This window comes from Saimiri boliviensis, chromosome 2 (assembly GCF_048565385.1).
Source record: "Saimiri boliviensis isolate mSaiBol1 chromosome 2, mSaiBol1.pri, whole genome shotgun sequence".
Lineage (NCBI taxonomy): Eukaryota > Metazoa > Chordata > Mammalia > Primates > Cebidae > Saimiri > Saimiri boliviensis.
The window spans coordinates 108105683-108130457 of record NC_133450.1 but is presented as its reverse complement, the minus strand read 5'-3'; the positions used below and the strand labels follow the sequence as shown (position 1 = coordinate 108130457).

At 33.8% G+C, this 24775-nt stretch overlaps 1 protein-coding gene across 1 annotated transcript in view; it reads left to right on the top strand.

The window, feature by feature from the left end:
- Window positions 1-24775, top strand: part of LOC101052147 (ADP-ribosylation factor-like protein 2) — an 889888-nt gene that overhangs the window by 753534 nt on the left and 111579 nt on the right. Inside the window, exons 2-3 of the transcript XR_012516387.1 lie at window positions 10017-10242; window positions 14242-14326. The gene's annotated coding sequence lies outside the window, so the exon portion shown is untranslated. The remainder of the gene's footprint in view (window positions 1-10016; window positions 10243-14241; window positions 14327-24775) is intronic.

Sequence of the window (24775 nt, the reverse complement as noted above, 5' to 3'; positions counted from 1 at the left end):
TTTATTTTGGATAATCTTCAAGTAGACACCTTGTCCAAATGAGAATTGTCATAATTGGCCTTGATTCTGCCTCCCTTATTAGCTACAGCTAAATATTTTTATTGATTTTACTTCATATTTTTCTGGGCTTAAACTCCATTTTTAAATTTCTGGTGTCTTTATTTCTACCTAACTGAATTCTGTCTCACAAGCTTGCAAATATTATTTTTCCCAAAGCTTCCTATCACTTCCCTTTTCCAAATATGTCAGCCCATTCCATGTTTTGTCACCAGAGTAATAAAAAATTAATTTATCTACTGTCAACACTAAAAATGTTGGGGAGTTCTATAATAATGTTTCATCAGTCCATGATTTTAGAGGAAAAATAATTAACTTAATGGAAATTTTGTAGGCATTTAAATTCCCTAAGCTGGTTTTAACACTAACATGTAAAAAGCTTATTACAATGAGAAAATAGCTGAACCAACCAAAAAGAACTATTTGGTTTTCTGGTGAAAGCAGAAGTTACTGGAGCAATACAGACATTTGAATGGTAATTTTGACGAATTGCTGCTGGCTGGGTGTGGACTAGCATCATAGAAACTCCTGGGAACCACAGACTTAGGGGGTCCCAACACTTTTGTGGGTTTTAACTCTAGGAACCCCAACAGCACTTCACTGTAAAGGTTTGAGAAAGATCCCCTGGTGGCTTTGGCAGAGGATGGGGGAAAGGTAGCCAAGTGAAATATGCCTAGAACATTTCTGATAACAAAGGCTGACTGTCTCTGGGAAAGAAAAACAAACAAACAAACCAAAAACCCCTGTCAGAAACTTGTTCCACCTTAGGGAAAGATATTTTCCTGAGTTCATCCACCTCTCACCTTCCCACCTCACCCAAAAGAAGTTAAGAAACATTTGTGAACTTCAGGAGGGGCAAAAAAATTAAAGAAAGAGTCATTGCCCCTCCTGAAGTTCCCGAGAGTGGAGATCTGGATGATGCTGCTGAAGCTATCCTTGCTGCAGACTTCGAAATTGGTCACTTTTTACGTGAGCGTATAATCCCAAGATCAGTGTTACACTTTACTGGAGAAGCTATTGAAGATGATGATGATGATTATGATGAAGAAGGTGAAGAAGCGGATGAGGAAGGGGAAGAAGAAGGAGATGAGGAAAATGATCCAGACTATGACCCAAAGAAGGATCAAAACCCAGCAGAGTGCAAGCAGCAGTGAAGCAGGATGGTCTACTTTCTGCTTTCCTGGAAAGGATGAATTTACATCATTTGACAAGCTATTTTCAAGTTATTTGTTGTTCGTTTGCTTGTTTTTGTTTTTGCAGCCTAAAATAAAAATTTCAAATAAAAAAAAAGAAAAGAAAAGAAAAGAAAAGAAAAGAAACATTTGTGAAGGTCACAGCCCCGAGACACAGGTCCATTAAAAGACTGATTTTAATTATATGACTGCAGAGAGTTTCCCGTCTCTCGTATCTTACACTTCATCAACAGAGTTCAAGTGTAACATTGGTTTGCAGCTGGCAGAACTGCAGAACATGGATTATATCTAAAAAGGGGTGCCCAAAGGCAACAGAGGAGACAAGAAAACTAAAGAAATTTAAAGCCTGTAACACCTACAATGATAGCAAACATTAAATGTAGCCCAAGTCCTACCGATATTAAAATAAATCCTTACACTAGAGGCATATTTATGTCAGTTCCTATCAAAAGATAAATCATGTTTATTGTTTAACAGAAAATTAAAAGCCTTGTTTAAAGAAAATTAAAAAAAAAACAATAAACAAAATCACCTAAAGAGATGGAGCAAAAATCAGAACACAAAATAGATATGACACCAATATTGAAATTGTTAGAGAATTTGAGATAACTATAATTAATATGTTTAAGATTTTATAAAAAGATAAACAACAAGCAAAAAATAATCGGTAATATAAGCAAAGAGATAAAATCCAAAGAATGAATAAAAAGAAAATTCTAGAAATAAAAAGAAAAGATAAAGAATGCCTTTGAAGAGCTGATCAGTAAACTTGACATAAATGAAGAAAATAATCAATGGGCTTGAAGATAGCCCCATAGAGAGATTCCATGTTAAAATACAAAGAGAAATAAGAATGGGATAACATGATCCAGAACATTCAAGGGTTATGAGACAATTTGTAAGTGTATAACATATATATAATTGGATTACCAAAAGTAGAAGAAAAAGAGATCAGAACAGAGTAAATATTTGAAGTAATAATGGCTGTTTTCAAAATTAATGACAGATATGTAGCCACAGATCCTGGAAGCTCAGAGAACACCAAGAAGGATAAACACCAAAAATTTACATTTAAGCATGCCATATACAAACCATAGAAAACTAACTGTAAAGAAAAAATCTTGGAAACAAACAAACAAACAAACAAAACACCAGACTTTCTTAGACAAACAAAACATGTAATTTATTGCCAATGAACCAGCCCAAAGAAATGTTAAAGAAGTTATTCAGGGAGAAGAATAATGATACAGTTCAGAAACTGTATATTTATAAAAAATGGTGAGAGCATCAGAGAAGAAATAAATAAAGCTAAAATAAAATCTTTTATTTTATTATTCTTAATTGATATAAAGGGAAACTTCATTTGCCATACTATTAATGAAAATATATTTGGTGACCATAGCATATAAATAAGCAAAAAAATGAGAGCAATGTTGCAAAGGATAGAAGGGAAGGATTAAGAACACTCTGTTATAAAGTATTACATGTGATGCAGCATAGTGTTATTTGAGGGTGGGCTTGGATTGTTTAAGCTACACTGTAGCCTCTAGGAAAGGCACTAAAAATGTTTTTTACACAGTATAATTAATATTCTAAAAAAAGGCATAAAATAAAATTATATAAAATACTTTATTAAAATCTGAGAAAACAAGAAACAAACAACAAGTGCAATGAATAACAGTTAAAAACATGGTCGATATTAATCAAAGTATGTTAATATCTTTAAATGGAAATGGTCTAAATACAGAAATTTTGTAAAACAGGTTACCAGAGTGGATAAAAACTACCAGCAGATATTCTTTCCATAAGAAATGACTTTAAATATGAAGATTCAGGTAGATTAAAAGTAAAGAGATGGGGAAAGATATATCACACTAACAGTAATCAGAAAAAAGATGTAGTAATATATAAATTTCAAACAAAGCTGGCTAAAGAACAGAAAATTCATCATAAAATCAATGAGATTAAGAAGATCATTATATAATTATAATGAGTCAATTATTCAAGAAGACTTAACAGTACTTAATATGTGCACATCAAACCTCCTTGGCTTTTTTCCACATGTGTAAAATAGGAAACATAGAACACCCCTTAAAGGATTTTGTAATATTAAAAATTATGTAAATTGACGATTTAATATATCTTAATTATTTTGGCATGGTGTACTTGACATTCACAAAATGTTCTCACTTTCATTTTTACTCTCAATTACTGTTACTCTTTCCCAAACATACTTCCTGCAGCCATGTCAAATGCTAATAGTTTTATGAATAGCCCCCACACATGTTCATATATGAACTTTTTCACATGTAATTTATTCTGCCACCAGACTCAATCTGTTCATCTTAGGAAATCTTGTAAAAAAATCATATAGAATTAATTTCTAGACTCTCATTGTTTTCACAGAGATTATAGTTAACTTCAGTAAAACTTATTTTATTGCGTTGTGTGCCATTCCCTATATCTTTTTTTTTCCCACATTGAAATGAGAGTTCTAATGTAGAGGTACTGCATGAGTTTTTACTTTTTATCCTTTGCACTTAGCAAAATAGCTTGCACGAGACAGTGCTCACTAATGAAATAATGCTATATTCTCATGATTTCCTGTTGACACAGTGAATTTACATTTGAGGCCTATAGCATGGATTATTTTTCTTTAAATTAAATCTGTTTTCTCTCAAAGCCTTATGAAGTCTTACTCATCATTCACGATCTTGCTTACTATAACACTGCTACACTTGCTTTTAAATGTATCATAATTTTAGCATCTATATTTAGGTTTATGAGTCCTTTCAAATTAACTTTTGTGTAAAGTGGATCAAGAAGAGGGAATTTATTTTTTCATCTATTATTTATTCGGTTGTACCAATACACCAATTGCTGAAAAGTTTTTTTTTTTTTCCTCCAGTGAATTACATTGTTGCCTATCAAAAACAATTCAATTGTATCTATGCAGAGTTATTTCTGGACTCTCCTTTTCATCTTGCATCTATTTGTTTATCTTATGCCCATATCACAGACTTGGCTGGTGTAGCTTTATAATAAGTCTCGAAGTCAGATGGTACAAATCCTCAAATTTTCTTTGTTTTTCAATAATGTTTGACTGTTCTATCTAGGTTTGTTATATTTCTATAGAAATTTTAGCATTTGTTTTTGAGTAATGACAGAAAAGCCTGCTCAGATATTGATTGAAATTGCATACTGTCTCTAAGTTGGGGATAATTGATACCTTTACAATATTTATTTAGGTCATCTCTAAATTTTCTCAAGAAGTCTTCTAGTTCGCAGAGTAGAGGTCTTACTCAGCTTTCATTAGATATGGTCTTAAGTGTTGTATTTTTAGTAATATTATGAATGATTCTGATTTTTAAATTTTATTTTACAATTTTTTGGCTAATTTTTAGAAATACAATATATTTTTGTATTGGTCCTAAGTCCTGAGACCTCATAGAATTTACCTATTACATCTAGAATTTTTAATATATTATTTTTCCTAAATGTAAATAATTTTGTTGTCTGAGAAAAAATATACTTATTTTTTTCTCGCTTGTTACTTCTCCCTCTCTTCATTGGCCCTTTGCTCACTCCCTTTCTTCCTTATTTTTACTTTAATGCAATAACTAGGACCTTTAAAAATACAATGTTGAATAAAAATGGTAAAAAACAAAAAAAGTATACTACCTTTCCTTGTCTCCAATCTTAGTGGTGATGCATGTCTAATATTTCATCAATAAGTGTGATGTCAGCTGAAAGTTATTCAGAGATAAATCAGATTTTTTAAATTGAGTTTTATTTCTAGATCTTGAGAAATTTTATCATTAATGAGAGTTAGATTTTGTCTGATGCTTTTTTTGCATCTGATAAGTAGCAATGTGATTTATCTTTTATTCTTGTTAATGTGATACATTACATTCATTGATTTCTGAATGTCAATATAACCTTGAATTCTTGGCATAAACTTGTTAATCATGATATATTTTCTAATTACATATATGTTAGATTGCCTTGTATTTTCCCACTGATAATTGGCTTTCTAATCAGTTGCTTTTATTTGTTTTCACACTGTACTTCCTTTAAGATAACATCTATTGACCTGTCTTTAAATTCACAGATTGTTTCTTTTTCAATTTATTTCTCGTGTTAATCTCATTTTGTATTGCGGATGACAGTTTCTATATTCTAATAGTTTTACTTTCTCTGTTGAGATTCACCATCTGTTTATCCATACTTTCTGTTTCTATCAATTCTTGTACTTATTTAGATAGTTATTTTAAAGTTCATGTTTGTGAGTTGCAATATGTAGTTTATCTGTGAGTTTGATGATTTTGATTTTTTTCCTTCATTGTGAAGTCCAGCTTTTTCATTTTTCACATAGCGTATAGTTGTTATACTACATATTGGACATTGTGTATAGAAGAACCAGGAAGGTCAGAGTACACTATTGTTTTGCTGTGTTTCCCCAGAGTGTATGAACATTATTTGTGTCTGTTAGTTAAAGTGAGAAATTAATCATTTAAATTGTACTAGTTGTTAAATGACTGAAATCAGCTGAATTAAACCTTTAAGATTAAGCTCATTTCTGACTAGTCCAGTCCAAGACATCCAGTTTTGTGGCTGCAGCTTGTTCCTGGCAGCTGCCACTGCTGTGGAACAGCTACTCTGTTTTATTAGAACTTGAATGTGGGGTCTAGAGAGGTATTGCCATAACGTTTACAGTTCCTGAAACTATTAGAATAAGTATTAGTTTTTCAAATATGTAAGTTATATCTGTCTTTCAGTCTCAACATTATTGCCTTTATTACTTCCGCAAAATTAAAGAGGAGTAAGATCAGAAGTGTTATACCAAAAAATAATAATAATAATAAAATAAAATTGTATTCCTGCCTGTTTAACAGTTTTCAATATCTTGTGTCATCTCTTCTAAACTGGATATAGTTTCTGAATTTTTTGAAGGTCTGTCTAGTCCTAGACCTAGTGTTTGTCCAGAGCTGTTGAAGGAAGCTGATTGCCTATAAATGTTTCAATGGAAACCAGTTAATCAAGTCTTTCTTGCATCTGCCACTAATAGATAACCCTAAAGACTGGTATAGTTTTCAAATATTTTCCAGTTTTTTCTTGGTGTTACCAGAGGTAAAGTTATTCTTTATCCTTTTACACCAAAACTGAACTCTGGAATATATACATTTGGAATGGGTGTTAATTTCTCAAAGGTGGCCTCTGAAGAGTCTGTAGACCCTTAATATGCAGGAGTAAATTTTCCTTTAGACCCAGTCATATTTTCAAGGTAGATATGCTCAGCATATTTATATTCCATAATTTACGAAGCTTTTACACTAAAAAATAATCTAGATAGTCTACTTTGGAAGAGCAGTCTTGGGTCCACTAACAAATAATAATGAAGCAAATATAAATTAAAACCTGTTCCTCAGCATGATGTGCAGTTATGTGGAAAGCAAGGGAAGAGAAGAAAAACTAGTTGTGAACCAAGGGAGATAAAAAAAAATAGTTGACACTCAGATTTTAGTGGCATAGCACTACTCTTCAACCAAAACACCAAGGAAGATTTCTTAAAAATTGGTAGATATATGGAAATATGCCATTGTTTTAGTGAGGAAATATGTAACTGCATGGTTGAGGGCATCTCCACTGTGGCATAGGGGTCACTGATGTAGATTCCAGTATAGATAACATAAAGGACTGCAATATTGCTAGAATGTATTTCCAGAATTTAACAAAGAGTTAATATTTTTAAATGGTTTTCAAATTACATGGGTAATACATATTTGTGGTAACAGTTAGTATAAAATAGCCCAAAAGTAGCACAGATTTTATTAAGTTAAAAAATATTTACGTCTCATCCTCTGAGCTATTTAATGTTGACAATTTTGTGGATATCTCTGAACACTTTTCTACCTGCTTACATGTACATAAACAAGTATTTTATATTTAGAGTGTTTAGAGAAAGAAGTTCAAGCTATTTCTTGCAACCAAAGTCTGAATATGGTGCATACATTTCCCTGCAATGTTAAATCATGGAAGTCTGTAACTTGAGAGATAGCTGTAAGTTCTGCATGACTTTTATTATGAACTACCATGCTGCTTACTTCCCCATTCTGACCCCCCATGCTGTCTCTCATTCTATCCACATAAATCTGCACTTCAGTACCCTCATAATTTATATTAACAACTTGGTGGGTATCCGTCTGTACTTTGGCTCATGCTGCTGAACCTCATATGAGCACATACTCTCACAGTGTTTTAGTTAGATAGATACAAATGTACCAAGCTTGTTTTTGTTTTTGTTTTTTCATTTTATTTTTCTTTATAGTGTCACAATAACAATTACTCAGACCCTAGAACTTTCTTTGGACTTCACAATGGACATCTCATTCAACAATACCTTAAGGAAGTCAACTCAAAACAAATTTTAAATTACAGTTATGTTTTTCATAGTTTCATATTACATAGTGGGACTCTACCTTAATTTATGTAACCATTCTCTTAATTAGTATGTGATCATTTTGTTTTTATATACTTATAACTACAAATAATTCTGTGATAAAAATTCTTGGATGTAAGTTTTTAGGTACTGGTACTTTTATTTCTATGGGATAGAAATCTAGGACTGGGATTGTTAATTATGTGTAAAGTTATTATAGTAGATGTTGCTAGATTTATTTTCTAAAGAACTTAACAATATATATTTTCCACCCACAATGTGAATTGTCATAGATCCCAACCAGCAGTAGGTACTAAAATCCTTTTTTAAACTTTTGTCATTTTGGTACATATGAAATAAGTGTTCACAGCTATTTTATGGTGTACTTTGCTAACAACTAGGAAGTTTGAGCATTTCTTAACATATCTGTTACTAAGTGATTTTTTTTCCTTCTGTAACTTACCAGTTCAAAGCATTTTATTATTTTTCTGCTTTCACTGTATTTTTCTTGCCAATTTTTAGGAGTTCATTGTATATATAATGAAGATATCTTAATTGTAGATAAGATATTGTACATTTTTTGTATACCTGAGTTTGTGGTCTATGAAAAACAACAAAAAGAAATACTACACCTATGATTAGGTAGGACATATGGGTGTGCCTGGAACTGTCTCAGTTTGCTCCTGTCTACCCAGTGTATGTCCTGGCTAATGCCCCTTTATATTCTCAAAAGTTTTCTGGTGTAAACTATGTGTGTTACCTCAGATGTAAATAATATTTGAAGGAACTAGAGATGTTCAAACAAGAGAAAATAAAATTCTTGCTTACATATATAACATCTGTATGTGTTTATAATAAACATAGACACACATGCATATCTACATATACACACAGGCATATGGACACACACATATATATACTTATTCTTTATTTTGCCATTATAGACCCAATAAACAGAACTAAGCCACTGTTGGAAACACAGGATGATTCCTTATCCTTACTGTAAGGAGAAAATAGAATTCTTTCTTTGGGCCACTTTAGGAGATAAGTTCACTCTTTTAGGACATCAATTTTGCATTTATATTTGATGGGGCCAATATTATGGAATAAAGTCTCCCAGAAATCGAGGATGACTTTTGAGTCTATATTTTGTGATTCCATATGACTGGAATAATAGAACCAACTTTGAAAATAATTAAAAGACATTTGGATATTCTGTAGAGTAAGTGATAGGGGTTACAGGCCTTGGAGTATAACAGGGTTCTGATTCTGGATAGGCTATTTACTTCCTAAGTGGGCTTGGGGACATTACCAGACTTCTCTAAGCCTTGATTTTCATCTTTTGTAAAATGATAATATAGTATTTACTGCATATAGTAATTGTAAGTTTTAAACAAGATTGTGACCGTGAAGTATGTAGTATGCATTTTAATATTTGACATGTAGTATCCATCAATTAATTACCAAAACACCAGGGGTTTGGTCTAAGTCCTGTTGCTTTCCACATAGAAAGCCAATCATGAGACAATGAGAATTCTGAGGGAACAAAGGCTTTATTTAACTGGGTGCTGCAGCTGAGGAGATAGGATATCAGTCTGAAATCCATTTCCCTGATCTACTAAAACTGGGAGTTTATATAGTGAGGAAGGAATATAACTACATGTGGGTAAACAGGAATTAGTGCTAAGGGAAAGGAGTTGGTCAACAGGAAGCAAGTGGTTGGATAGGCAATCATGATGAGTGAGTGGTCTGGTGTCTCATTGTCCAGATGCTGTGATCTGGTAAGTTTCACTTCTTTGATACTGTGTAGGGGGCCTAAGGGTTGGTTTTCTGAGAAAGGAACTCAGACAAGACAAATGTAATTTTTTTCAAGTTTTAAAACTGGGAGGATAAATTTCTATGTTTATTCAAAAGAAACTATAAACTTCAGTTCTATGGGATGACTGAGCCAGTTTCAAATTCATGGGGATTGCTCTTACTAATATCCTTAGCTGCGATGTATTAAGAGTACTTAGTAATATGCTTCACTGGGCAACAGGGCTCTCTGTGGGTCACTGCTGACATTTTGAATTTTGATCTCTTATAGCAGCCTGCTTCTCGTGGGGTCACACAGTAAGAGTGGTTAAAAGAAAGTCTAAAGACTATATTACTCAAAGTTTTCTTAAATCTGGAAGCAAATAATTAAATGAAACAGCAACAAACTTTCTTGTATAAAAACAACTTGGTTTCAGTGTTTTTATATCCCATGCTTAATTGTGTTTGAGGTCATACCCGAATAACATGAGCTTAGAGATATCTGTTTTATCATGTCCTCTTCTCTATTTTAGAAAACAACAATAACAACAACAAAAACTCAAGAAACAGGAATGCAAGATCTACATTTTATTAAACTAAAGACATCTCTTACTCATAACAATCAGATATAAAAAAGTGCTGCCACAGGGGCAAGAGTGATGCTAAGAAAGTCTTTTATGGCTACAAGTCTTGAATCAAGCTGATCGAGCAGTTCTTAAACTGAGAAGCAAAACAACAACTTTTTGTTTTAAGAAACAGGTGTGTGTTTCAGGCAGAAAGCTTTATAAGATTCTTGTTTTTTTGTCCCATGGGTAACAAGGAAGGAAATCTAAGTGCACTGGAAATGTGTCATGGAAGGAGCTTCTCTATGTAGGATGATAGCTCTAAATCTCTTTTTAATGAGAAGAAATAAAATTAAAGCATCCTGGACATGCAGACAATCCTATGTTATAACCCAGGGAGAATTCTTGGTAGTTTGTAATATTACTTTAGTTCCTGTCTAATAATGATGTGAAAAATGCTGATATGGAAAGACTTCTTTGCATTCAAAGACAAGTAATTATCAATAAAGGAGCCACTACAAATATATCACATGGAGAAAGGAAGGAAAAGTCAAGATTGAAACATATGCAAAAATAAATGGAAAAAGAAAACTCATGGAAAAAATTTCTCAGTGATCCAATAAACTGTGATTAAATATATCAGTGTGAATGAGCACAACTCAATGAAACCATCATAAATTCATGCCAGAGAAACAAAAGCTTAGGGAGATACAGTGCAATCACAGACATAGAAATAGCATGAGAAACAGGAGCCAGGGAATACTTAGAAGATAAAAATAAGATAATCTTAGAAAGGAAGTTAACATTGACAGTGACACAGTGACATATATGAAAATAAATATCGTGGAAATATAATGACAGTCATGAAAGGCAAGATTGAAAAAAGCATGAGTGAAAAGGAATGGAAATGAACAAATTTTAAAGGGTTTGAAATAAACTGTGTGTATGGAAGACAAAGGGTCCTATATTAAATGTAATTAATGTCCCTAAAGAAATAAACCTGACAATTGGAAGGGAAAATAAACATCTAATAACATATTTCAAGGAGAAATTTCACACATAAATGACTTGAATTTATAGGTTCAAATGATAAACTGTGTCCTAGGGAAAAAATCCATGCAGAATGATTAATAGTGAGACAAGCCTGGTGATGATTTTGTCATATATTAGGAAAATTATTTTTAGTACCTAGGCAAAATGAGCATAATGCCAGTGGGGAAATAAAATAACAGTATAAGCTATCCTTTTTAAAAATACACATTCAATGTAGGATGTGGAGTAATGTTCCCAAATTCCTCAGCAAAAATGCCTAAAAATTATGTACACTAAATTAACATTCAACTATGAAGGATATATGTATATAGAATTAAAGGAATGAAATTTCCACAGACTCTTTTTAAAGAAGACTGTTCCTCAGCCAAAGAGGAGAAAACTGAGTAAACAGTGATGAAAGGACTGCTAGCCATCATTGAATTCATGTCTTGAAGGGGAGCGATGGAAACAAATATATGAATTATTCTTATTGAACACAATTTAAATGCCTTCTATGATGACAATGTAAAAATAATATAACTAATAAAGAAAGTGAGAGAAAGGAGGAATTAGAAGAGCTATGGTATATGAGTAGAGTTCCTCCATTCTTTATAGCCGGGGATTAAACAGTACGATTTACAGTTGATACATCAAATGGCCAAGCTATAAATATGCTTGGAGATACAAAGTAAATAACTGGAACAACAAAGAATAATACAAAATTGAATAGCAAAAAAGTGAGAAAAGATTTGGGAAGAAGTGGAAGTATGCAATTTTATCATTATTCACGGTTAAAAACCAATAAATATGCCAAACTATTCCTGGGCACCCTCATTCTGCTCCCACTTCCTAGCTACAATAAAAAACAAATCCAACTTTGCTCCTGCCAGCCAGTCAGACCAGCCTGAACTTGCCTTACTCTCCCCAGAAAGTCCAGTTGTGTAAGTAAAAAATCCTTTCATATTATTTTGGTGTACACAGCATCGTGGGTCCCAAAATACTTTGAATATTTTTAAATATTTCTGAATATTGAACATTACTAACTATAATGATTACACAATTATATTTTATTTTCTATATTAACTATTTCTTCAAGGGTTAATTCTTCTGTTCTTTAAACTGGATATTTACAAAGCATCCATAGGTTTCCTTATATATTGTAGATTCTTCATTGTCCATCTTTATTAATGAGGACTTAGAATGAATACTATTGACAGGTGGAGTAAGTATCATCTGCATAAGTACAATTTCTTTCTACAGTAATGAATTGAGATTATAATCTTAGAAATCTTCATCTGATTATTGGGAATGAGAGGGTTGCATGAAATTTTCTGTCAGTTTTCTTTAGGATGTTGAGGCAGTTTACTTTCTTGGTGCAGGCTGTACATCTACCATTGTGTCCAGAATTAATCTGGGTCTCTGCTTGATTTTATCTCCATCCCCAACAACTTGTTTGGCAAACCTCATGTCCACTTGCCACCTTACTGCCCCAGGGCAAAAGCTGTTGGCAGCTCTGCTGAAATCTGATACAACTGGTTTGCAGTTCTTTCACTGAAAGCCTAATGACAAAATAAAAATCTACTTGTACTTTTGTATCTTGTTCACTCTGTTCCTAGAGTGATTATAAGATTTTTGTTTAATAACTCAATATTTAGAAAGTCCTTTTGATCACTGAGTAGATTAAAGTTCCTATATTTTCATGGGTTTCTTTTAATTCTCTTATGTCTACCTTATATTTTCAGAAATTCTTCCATGTTATACTTGCTAATAATTTGTGTCTCACCTCTTTATTAGGGCTATGAATATATTTGTACCTTTATTTTCCTTCTGTCAGTCCAATGAGATTTTTAAGAAAAAGAAAAGTGCCTCTCAGATTCCTTGAATTGTGAATTTTGACCTTCCTTCTTGTTTTATTATTTTCTCCCTTAAGTTTGCCTACTTCTGATCTGTTTCTAGGTTTTTTTGTTTTGTTTTGTTTTGTTTGTTTGTTTGTTTGTTTTGAGACGGAGTTTCTCTCTTGTTACCCAGGCTGGAGTTCAATGGCGCAATCTCGGCTCACCGCAATCTCCGCCTCCTGGGTTCAGGGAATCCTCCTGCCTCAGCTTCCTGAGTAGCTAGGATTTACAGGCACGCGCCACCATGCCCAGCTAATTTTTTGTATTTTTAGTAGAGACAGGGTTTCACCATGTTGACCAGGATGGTCTCGATCTCTTGACCTCACGATCCACCCACCTCGGCTTCCCAAAGTGCTGGGATTACAGGCGTGAGCCACCACGCCCGACCTGTTCCTAGGTTTAACTATTCTTAACTAGGCTCTATTTTTTAAGACATATTTCTATTCATTAGATTTTATGCAGTTACACTTTGGACATTTTTTTCTTACATAATTTTCATAAACTATAAGGATACAGTGTATCTGAGTCATGCGATAACATTGTGTCCAAGTTTTGAATAACTATCTTTTTTCCCAGTTGACAAGATGTTTAGATGTTTATCATTAAATTTGATCACAATCTTAGGATAACTAAATATACTCATTTTTTTGAGAATTGATTTGACTTTCAAATTGAAGCAGTGTAAGAGAACAACAAAGTTGTAGCACTGACCATACTGGATTATATAATCATACCTTTTCTTCTAAAAATAATTACCAAGTGCAAAATCTTATTTAGTTAACTCTTGCACAATAAGCATCTCTATTTTAATTCTACACATTTTCTCCATTTTCACACATCCAAGATCCAACCTAGAGGATGAAATATGATCTAGGTTATTATTAGGAAAGAAAGCAGAAGTGAGGGTATGAGTCAAGGTCACTCCCACTAAAGGCTTCTGAATTAGGGATACTTGAGATGAAACAGGACAAAACTAAGAAAGAGAGTAGCTAGAATCAAGAAGTAAAGGGACTGTACAATAGAAATCAGTATCTCAAATAGGGACCCCAGAAAGCTTTGCATAGATATTAATAAACAGCATGTGGACAGTTGGCAATAAGACAGCCCTTTTCATTAGGCATAAAAGACATATTGTTCCTTTTATCAGAATAATGGCACATTATTAAAACAAATACAAATATTATCTCTGAATCCCATAGGATAATTGCATAAAAGAAACCTGGAAAAATTGCTTATGTTCCTAGAACTTTATTGTTTTTTTATTTTAGGGGATAAGAAAGGAGATGGCAATCGTGGTCTTGAATCTCCATAGACAACGGGAAGAAGAAATTAATAGGACTTGTGACTGTTACGGTATGCATCTTTTTTTCCTGACTCATCTTTGCTCTTTTTAATTTCTGTCACCAATTTGTGCTCTGGAAAATATAAAATACAAATGTAACATTCCTGTCTCTTAGTAAACATGCTCACTAAGTGGAGTCCTGACTATGACCTCATTTTGGTGGTATCATGACTACTGTCATCCTCACTTTTTGGCATTGGTCATTTTGGGAGGATCCTGGGAGATCTTCAAAGGGATGTCCATGATTTTTATAAGCACTCATCTAGACACTGTCAGTTTCTAAGTTTTTAGGTAGCACATCAGAATAACACATTTCTTCCTGAATCTGAAAACCTTCACCTGAGTATGAAAGTACAAAATGCAGTATTTCCACTAGAGAGACAGCTTAAAATAACTTTGGTCATAATCATTTCATGTTACTACAACGTAATGAGATGTATTATTGATAGTATAGAACAGTATGCCAGAAATCAGAAACTCTGCACTTCAAAATATGCTTTACTCATTGCCTTCAAAACATTACCCCCACTTAAATGTCCTCTTCTTTCTCTCAAATTATGATACTCATTTTGCTAAAGGATTATATAGAATTATAATTATTCATTATTACAATATAGAAGATGTAGAATGAAGGGAAAACAGCAATTAGAAAATAAGTGTATATGGTTTCAATGGAGTTTGTAAAGATTAAAGTAGAAAAAAAATTTGGAAATGTGATGTTTTAAAAATGTGTTTTAGTGGAATGTTCATATCTTAAGTGATTAAATGAAAGGAAAATACGTTATATAAAACCTTCAAATTATTTTTAGTACATTTGGCTTTAGCTACCTTTTGGATACAACTAACACTTTTTATAAGCTATTTTCTACTCTCAAAGGCCTCTAATTTGTTGCATTTATTATAGTCTATGATTCTTGTTCAATAAATGAGTGATATGTTTGAGTTTATAAATTAACATATTTATTTTGTTGGAAAGCAGGTTTTGATTTTTAAATTTTGTAGGCAAAAGTGATAATGGCGTTTCCACAGGAATAATTTCTATTGTCTGAGAACCGTAGTTTCTTTGCTTGGTAATCCTTCATATATAGGTGAAGAGTTTAGAAGAAAATTAAATGAGAAGTTGAGATGAGTAGAAATTAATGGCCCTGATACATATACACCATGGAATACTTTTAGTCATAAAAAAGAACAAAATCATACCCTCTGCAGCAACCTGGATGCAGCTGGAGGCCATTGCCCTGAGTGAATTAATGCAGAAACAGAAAACCAAATACTGCATGTTCTCACTCATAAATGGGATCTAAACATTGGGTGCACATGGACACAAAGATGTAAACAACACTAAAGACTACAAAAGGAGTGAAGGAGGGAGGAAGGTGTGGCCTGAAAAAACTACCTGTTAGGTACTATGGACACTTCCTGAGTAACTGGATCAATTGTACCCCAAACGTCAGCATCACACAATATTCCAATGTAACAAACCTGCAAATGTACCCCCTGAATCTAAAATCAAAGTCAAAATTAAAAAGGAAACCACTCCATGCTTAGATTTAGCTATTTTTTCAAAGATTTCATATCATATTATATATGACTGATAAAATTTATTCTCATTGATTTTAATACTTACTGCATATTTGAAAAATGTAGATATTTAAGGAAAAAAATTATACTTCTATTTAACCAGAAATCACCTTTATTTCTACTTTGTAACTCTCAGCTCTGTTTTGTTAACTTCATCTCATTATGCCTCTGCCTCTTTCTCCTTCTCCATATACATTTGTATTTATAGCATTAAGATCACACTAAATTAAGATGGTGGTTTTAAGTAAACATAATTTTAATAATGTCATGTCTATTCATTATGTGAATGTACTAAAATTTACCTAGATGCTCTTATTGTTGGACATTCAGAATGTTTTATATTTAATCATGACATTTTACATCATTGCTACATGTTCTATGTTCAAAGCCTAAGGATCTCTCTATGGTGACTTGCAAGGTTGAACTTTTTTAGGGGTCTTGATGCATGCTGCCAAATTTTACTGTAAATCTTGCACATTAATTTCTACTTTCATCAATAAATTCAGATAGCACACGTTTCCAGAAATTCTATCAAGGCAGAATATTTTCTTTTTTTTCTCTTTGTAATATGGTTAGGAAAAAAGAACACCCACGATTTACTTTTTCAATTTTTTTTATTACTAGTGAAATGAGTATTTTCTTATATAGTCAACATTTATTTTTATCATATATTAAGTAATGTCAAAGATTTTCATTAAAGTAAAAAATTTTGATTATCTATTTATAGATGCTTGATTTGCATATTGTGACATTTGCCTATTTGTTACTGCACTAATTTAAAAACTTTCTTAACAGTGCAACTGGTAATCCTGTCACTGCATGTTTGTGTGTGTGTGTGTGTATATATATATATATATATATATATATATATATATACACACATAATGCATATATACACGTATATAATATATACATATTATATATTATATATGTATATATACACATATGTATACTGTGTATATGTATACATTATATATATAATGTGTGTGTGTGTTTCTGTTTCCTTCAGATTATTGTTTGTACTTAAATTTCTAGATTAATGGATAGAAATGAGAAATTTTGGGTAGTAAATTATATATTCTTTTTTGAAAATTTTTTGCCTGCCTCAGGTTTTGAAAATCTTTCCTCACTGCTAGATTATGTGCATCTACTTTTGTTTAATTTGTACTTTTTTGTTTTAATTTTGACATTTCAATTTTTAATACATATGGACTTAAATGTTTGTAACAATGCTTTTCCAATGTGAGTAATGAATTTTCCTGAAATCTTTATATGAATCGTTTCTACTAAGTTACATTGTCACTTTTACCAAATATAATAACTAGAACTTTGTAGATACTCTAAACCTTAGAACATCTCTTGAATCTAAACCATTTTATTGGTGTATGTGTCTATAGTCCTAAACCCTATGGAGGAAAGTTCTAGAAAATCACAGCCTTCTAGTGACTTTGCTTCTCATCTACCTGATGACAACCAAGCTGAACACATCACTGTTCCTGCTACAAGAATGCAGAACCACTCTGTGACACTTACTCTGAACATGATCTTTCCTTTTTCCACATTCCCTTGGCAGCCTTGGTACCAGTAGCCTTGTATCTATTTTCAACTTCTCATTCAAGCCAAATGATTACCTATATTTTCAGGAATTCTGGTATTTCCTCATCTACCAAATATTTGAACCCACACACTGATTTGAACGGATAATATGTTGTTCTAAGAACACCACTCATTATAGCATAGGCTTCCAAAATTACTTCATTTACAGTGATTTTGCTCCTGTAGTTATTCTCTTTTGTCTGCTGTTACCTTTCTCTCCCTCTCTCCTAGTTTGTCCCCATAATACTACTAACATGACCAATAGTTTCATATCTATAAAAATAACAAGCAACCAACAAAATTAACCTGTTCAACTCATATTTTATTGCAGCTATTACTACATACTGGTACTCCATTTTTCTCAAAAAACAACAAAAATAAATCTAAAAGAATGGTTTATATTCACTGTTTATAAGTCATCACTTAAGGTCTCTCCTTAGCTAACTCTAACTGGAACTCTGTCCCGCAACTTTCCTGTACTGCTGTAGTCAAGGTATATCAGATTGTCATGGTCTCTTTTTGTCTTACTTGATTTCTGAGCGATGTTAATTATCATTGACAATTCTTCTTTAAGTCACTTTATTTTATTTTTTACTTTTCAAACTTTTTAATTTTTATAGATGCATAGTAAGTGAATATATTTGGGGTATATGAGATATTTTGATACAAGCATAGCATGTGTAGTAATCACATTAGGGTAAATGGGGTACCCATCAACTCAAGCAGTCATCATTTCTTTGTGTTATGAAGATTCCAGTTGTCTTCCCTCAGTTATTCTAAAAATGTAAAACAAATTATTGCTGACTACAGTCACCCTGTTGTGCTATCAAATACTGGATGTTACTTATTGTATCTAACTATATTTTCATACTCATCAACCTTTTCCATTTCCTTCCCTCTTCCCACTACCATCCTGAGCCTCTGGTAACCATCATTCTACTCTCTATCTCCATGAGTTTAGTTGTTTTAATTTTTAGCTCCTACAAATGAGCGAGAACATGTAAAGTTTGTCTTTCTGTGGGTGGCTTATTTCACTTAAAAATGTTCTCCAGTTCGACCCATGTTGCCAATGACAGAATCTCTCTCTCTCTCTCTCTCTCTCTCTCTCTCTCTCTCTCTCGGCTGAACACTGCTCCATTGTGTTTATATCGATTTAGGGCTATAAGTACAGTTTTGTTACATAAATATTGTGTAGTAGTGAAGTCTGAGCTTTTGGTGTAGCCATCTCCCAAATAGTATACATTGTATCCACTAAATAATTTCTTATCCCTCACCCACCTCCCACCCTGCTACCTCCAATCTTTTACTTCAAATTCTATATACCTGTGTATATTTCTTCTTGATTTCTTCCTACTCTAAATATATAAATTCTCCAGGCTCTCTCCTTGGCCTCTTTTCTTTTACTACTCTGATTATGATTATTTACTTATATGGTTTTAAGTATGCACTCAGCTATCCTTCTCTGTATCATGGTTCTGAAATATTTATATCCTGCCATAAATTCTTTGCAGAAGTCTGAACACATGTATTCAGTATTTGCCCTCCTTGGTTCTACCTGGAGCTGATTAGTAGTTATCTTAAATTTTATATGTTTCTTTTTTATTTTTGTTTTTTATTATAGTTTAAGTTCTGGGGTACATGTGCAGATCTTGCAGGATTATTGCATAGGTACACACATGCCATGGTGGTTTGCTACCTCCATCCCCCTTTCCCTACATCAGGCATTTCTCCCAATGTTATTCCTCCTCAACCTCCCCACCCCCCATTGTCCCTCCCCTAACCCCTCAACCCTAAAAAGACCCTAGTGTGTGATGTTTTCCTCCCTGTGCCCATGTGTTCTCATTGTTCAACACCTGCCTGTGAGTGAGAACATGTGGTATGTGGTTTTCTGTTCTTGTGTCAGTTTGCTGAGAATGATGGTTCCCAGATTTATCCACGTCCCTACAAAGGACATGAACTCATCCTTTTTTTATGGCTGCATAATATTTCGTGGTGTATATATGCCACATTTTCTTTGTCTAGTCTATCATTGATGGGCATTTGGGTTGGTTCCCGGTCTTTGCTATTGTAAACAGAATATTCTTGTCTCTTCCTAACCAAGTTTTCTCATTTCCTAATCTGCACTATCTCAGTAGTGAAACTACCCTCCACTTAGTTGCACCAACTGATTCCTTTCTTCTTCTTACCACTTATGAACAGTTAGCCCACTAGAATTCTTCTTGACCTTACTGACCCGTTCTCTTTTTAGATGTAAATTCGATCTTGTTATTACCCTTGTAAAACCTTGCATCTAATACTTAAAAAAAAAAAAAAACCTAGGCAAATCTCAGTTGTGGAATATTTTACAAATAAAACAAATTTCTCTAGGAGTAAAGAAGCAAATAAATGGGATAGAGTAACTTACTGAACTTGCAAAAACTGTTCACATAGTAATATAGCTTAATTTTACTTTTTTGTATCTATCTGTTACTTTTCTATCATCTTGCTTTAGTCTTATTTTCGTTGCTTTTTTCAGGATATCAATCTTTAATTACACTGTGACTAAAAAATACTCTTTGAAACAATTGCTAATATATATTAAGATTCTTTTAGTAATTAGGAAACAAACTTGATTTATTACAATGTCTCTTTCTGAATTTATTATTTGTAAGTAATGGACAGTCACACAAACCAGCTTAATAATTTTCTTTTCTTATTAGAAAATTATTGTAAGAATATGGGAGTAGCTCAGAAAACAGGCTGTTTTTGCAGCTTTGTGTCAAAGGTAGTTAGGCCTAGACATTAGATTGTACCAAAACTAAATAATTTTTCTTGCTTTCTTACTATGCCCTAGGTGTTTCTCTCTCTCTTTCCCTCTCCTACCCCTTCCCTCTTTCCCTCCCTTCTCCCTCCCTCGCACACCTCTTGTTTGTGTTCTGAAGATATGTGTATTTGTACCTCTGCTTTGTAGTGCACAGTTGCTTTTTTATTCCATGTCTGTAGACTGACTTTCCTTGCCTCCCATGCAAAAGGCAGAAATCATTGTACAGACAATCTTGACAGCAGTTTCAAGTTATAAAGACCAAACAGACAGTAGCTAGTGTCTTTCAGTTCTGATTTTAATCTGAGGCAGAGGAGAATCTGTCTGGCCCTGTATGCATCAGCTGTCCAACTCTTGAGTAATCAACCATGGCAAACAAAGTGGGGTAACTGACCTGTTGCCCACTTAGTGAGAGCAGGTTCTCTGAGATATAGTTCGTGGCTGGCTAAGAGATAATAGGCACCTCTTATTTCTCCTAAACAAAACGCAACTGAAATAAAAGTACCTTATATTTATCTAAAAATCAATGATAATCAAAGAAACCAAGACATTCAAGAACATGAGACAATAAACCAATTCAAATAAAAACAATCACAACAGTAACAATTCCTAATTTCCACTGAGGAAAATTTAGCAATATCTATCAAAAATGTAAAAATACCATCCTTTGATAAATATTTAATTTGCAGGAAATATATCCTAGATATATTTGTGTTGGACAAGTACCCATTCTGCATATATTAATTAAAATATTGATGCGAGATCAATAGGTGGAAAACAACCTAAATGTTATCAGTAAGCATCTGGTTAAGTAACTTGCAGTACAACAATAAAATTGTTTATTAAACAATCAGGAAAAATGATGAGGTTAGAGGTATATGAATTGATGTGAAAATTTCTTCAAATCGTATATTATTAAGAGAAAAATGTGAAGCCATATTATAATATAAATATTATGGCTCCATTTCTGTAGAAAAAAAAATGCACTCATACAAAGTAAGTTCCTTGAAAGAGCAAGACAATAGTGACATAATGGTAAAATAGTCCCCACCACATTAATACCTTCAAAAAACAGACACCAGATCTTCACTTTTTTTCACTTGGGTGAAAATATTTCATGGATCTAAGAGTTTCTTCTCTCATTTTCTGGTTATAAAAAATATAGTACAAAATAATATTAATACTTCAAACTTAATTTTGATATAAAAACATAAAGCTTATGCCCACAGTGCACAGTTGGGCATGGCCAGTGTTTCTCTATTCATTTTCTTTCCAGGAAGACAGCTACCACCAGCTTCTTGATTTTCAACTCGTTTTCTTTTCCTTCTGAACCCCAGCTTCACAATGTCCATGTTAGTTAAGTTCTCTAAGAACTTTTCGTGGACTCTCTTTACTTGTCCAGGTAAATAAAGGGTAAAGTGGTGATGGTGGTAATGTGACTTTTGTACTCCTGTAGTTCTCTGGGCAGGAGTATTGCAGCTCTTCTACTCCAGCCACCCATAGCTTGGTGAGCAGGAGCATTATAGCTCCTTCACTCTCACAGTTCAGTGAGTTCCAGGTTCTTGTCCTGCATCCGAGAGGAATAAGGTACATGGACACCAGAGGGGGTAAGGCAGAGTACGATTTATTGAGTAAAAGAAAGTCTCTCAACAGTGAGAGGGGACCTGAAAGTGGGTAGAAGTAGCCATCTGTGAGGCTGAGTTCAGGGTTTTTATGGGCCTACAATGGGGGAGTGTGTGCTGATTGGTTTGTAGGTGGGCTTGGAAAAGGCACTATTCAATTGGTTAAAAGGCATTATTCAGAAAGAACCAATTGAGAGAGAGTGGGTAAAACAGGAATGGAAGCTCTCTGTTCCATGGATTCTGTCTGGAACTCGTGGGAAACTGGTAGCTTGATTTTCAGACTTTATACTTAGCTTGAAGGTCAAGTTTTACCAGGGACCTGTTCCTGTCTACCTAGGAATTTGTGTGTCTCTTGTTACTATCAGTGGGGAAGTATGGGGAGATATTTCTAATGCCTCTTTAAATTAATTATTTCTATTGTACTGCCTTTTGACTTCTCCCTAAAACTCATGATATGTCTTGTTGATTTTTTACCATGATCAGAATGTATGGCCTGCTCTATTTTTGTCAGTCTTTAATGCCTGTCTTATGTAATAGTTTTAAAATATTATAATAGTAAACATACAGCACACAAGCATATACATTTACATGTTTTTGTATAGAAGAGGTATTTCTGGGAGGATGATAAGGAAACTAGAATTACTGATTATATCAGAAAAGTATGTGAAACTGGAGTATTCATATGTATTATTTTGGTCTTTAAAAAATGTGTCAAGCATGATGTTGCACACCTGTAATTTCAGCTCCTCAGTAGCCTGAGGTGGATAACTTGAGTCCAGGAGTTCAAGACCAGCCTGTGCAACATAGCAAGATCCCATTTCAAGAAAATAAAGTATTAATATTCACATACCCTTCACAATTACAAATTAAATTAACTTGTACTAAATTATATTTCAGTGTACCAACACTACAGTTGACTTAGTTTTCATATTCATCAATATAAGCAGCTTGGAATTTTTAACAAGTACTTTTAAAAGTACAATATAAATCTATAGATTAATTGCTAAAACGTGATCCTTTACACACACACACAAACACATAGACACTCACGCACACACATGCAAGGAATTCTGTTTGAGTTATTTTACTTAGTAAAAGCCACAAATAGATATCTGATTGTTCTAGCTAGCTAGGACTTCCAGTACTATGATGAATAACAGAGGTGAAAGCGGGCATCCTTGTCATGCTCCAGATCTGACAAAAGGCTTTTCATTTTTCCCCCTTTGCGTGTACTAGCTATGGGTCAGTCATACATGGTTTCTTATTATGGTGAGTTATGTTCCTTCTATACCCAGTTTTCTGAGGGTTTTTATCATGAAGTGATATTGAAGGTAATCAAATGCTGTTTCAGCATCCATTAATATGGTCATATGATTTTGTTGTTTATTCTGTAGATATGCTGTATCACATTGATTTGCAAATGCTGAACCATCCTTGCATCCAAGGGATACGTTCCACTTGGTAATCAGTGATCTTTTTAATGTATTGTCAAATTTGGTTTGGTAGTATTTTGTTGGGAATTTTTACATCATTTTTCACCAGAGATACTTGCCTGTAGTTTTCTTTTTTAAATGTGTCTCTGTCTTGTTTTGGCACCAGGATAATACTGGCATCATAGAATGAGTTTGGAAATATTTCCTCTTGTATTTCTCAGAACAGGCTGAGTAGGATTGTTATTAGTTCTTTCTTAAGTGTTTGGTAAAATAGAGCAGTGAAGCCAATATGCAAGACAAAGGTCTCTTCCCTCTTCCCTCTAATCTCCTTAAGCAGAAGGAAGGGGTTACATTTATTGCTGTGGGAATCACTGCCTGGGGTTGGGGGAATGGTGGTGCAAGCACTCTCTTAGCCATGCCAGCTGGTGTCTCCCTAGGTTATGTGCCACCCTAGTCTTCTGGCTCTAAGTGCAGCCTAGCACTAGGGTTGCAATTCTAGTGTCTGAGAATGCCTTTCAAGTGTATCTAGGACCCCAGAGCACTTTGGACCATGGTGGCAAGGCCTGCCAAGAAACTCAAATACCAACTGCTGGGATAGCTGATTCTCTTCTGACTGTGGCTCGGCCAAATGTTCCCTCCATGCAGTCACTGGCTATGCCTAGCATGGCTTTATTCTCCTCTGTGATAGGGCAGCACTGAGGTTCAGTGTAAAGTCTGCAAGTTGCTGTGCTTCCTGATATGGTTTGGCTGTGTCTCCACCCAAATCTCTTCTTGAATTCCTGTGTGTTGTGGGAGGGCCTACCGGGAGATAGTTGAATCACAGAGTCAAGTCTTTCCTGTACTGTTTTCGTGACAGTGAATAAGTCTCATGAGATCTGATGGTATTAAAAAGAGGAAATCCCGCATAAATGCTCTGTCTGCTGCCATCCATGTAAGACATGACTTGCTCTTCCTTGCCTTCTGCCATGATTGTGAGACTTCCCCAGCTATATGGAACTGTAAATCCAATCAAACCTCTTTGTTTTGTAAAGTGCCCAGCCTCAGGTGTCTCTTTACCAGCAACATGGAAATGGACTAATACACTTACTCTTCCCAAAGTTCACAAACTCTCTGTGTGGCCGTGCTGCTTCTGGGGAATTGGGATGGGGTGGTGTCAGTGATTCCAAGACAATTTCTCCTACTCTCTTCAATGTATCTTTCAGTGATATGAAGTTAAAACCAGTACTGTGATGCTTACCTGAATTTTGGTTCTTGTGATGGTGTTTTATGTGTGCATAGAGTTGTTAAAATTTGGTGTCCCAACAGGGTAAATTAAAGTGTAGGCTTCTATTCTGCCATCTTGCTCCACCCCCTTAGCATTCCTATTTCTTGATCTTTCTTTCTCTGTTTTTTTTTTTTTTTTTAATTGGACTAATTACAAAAGCTTGT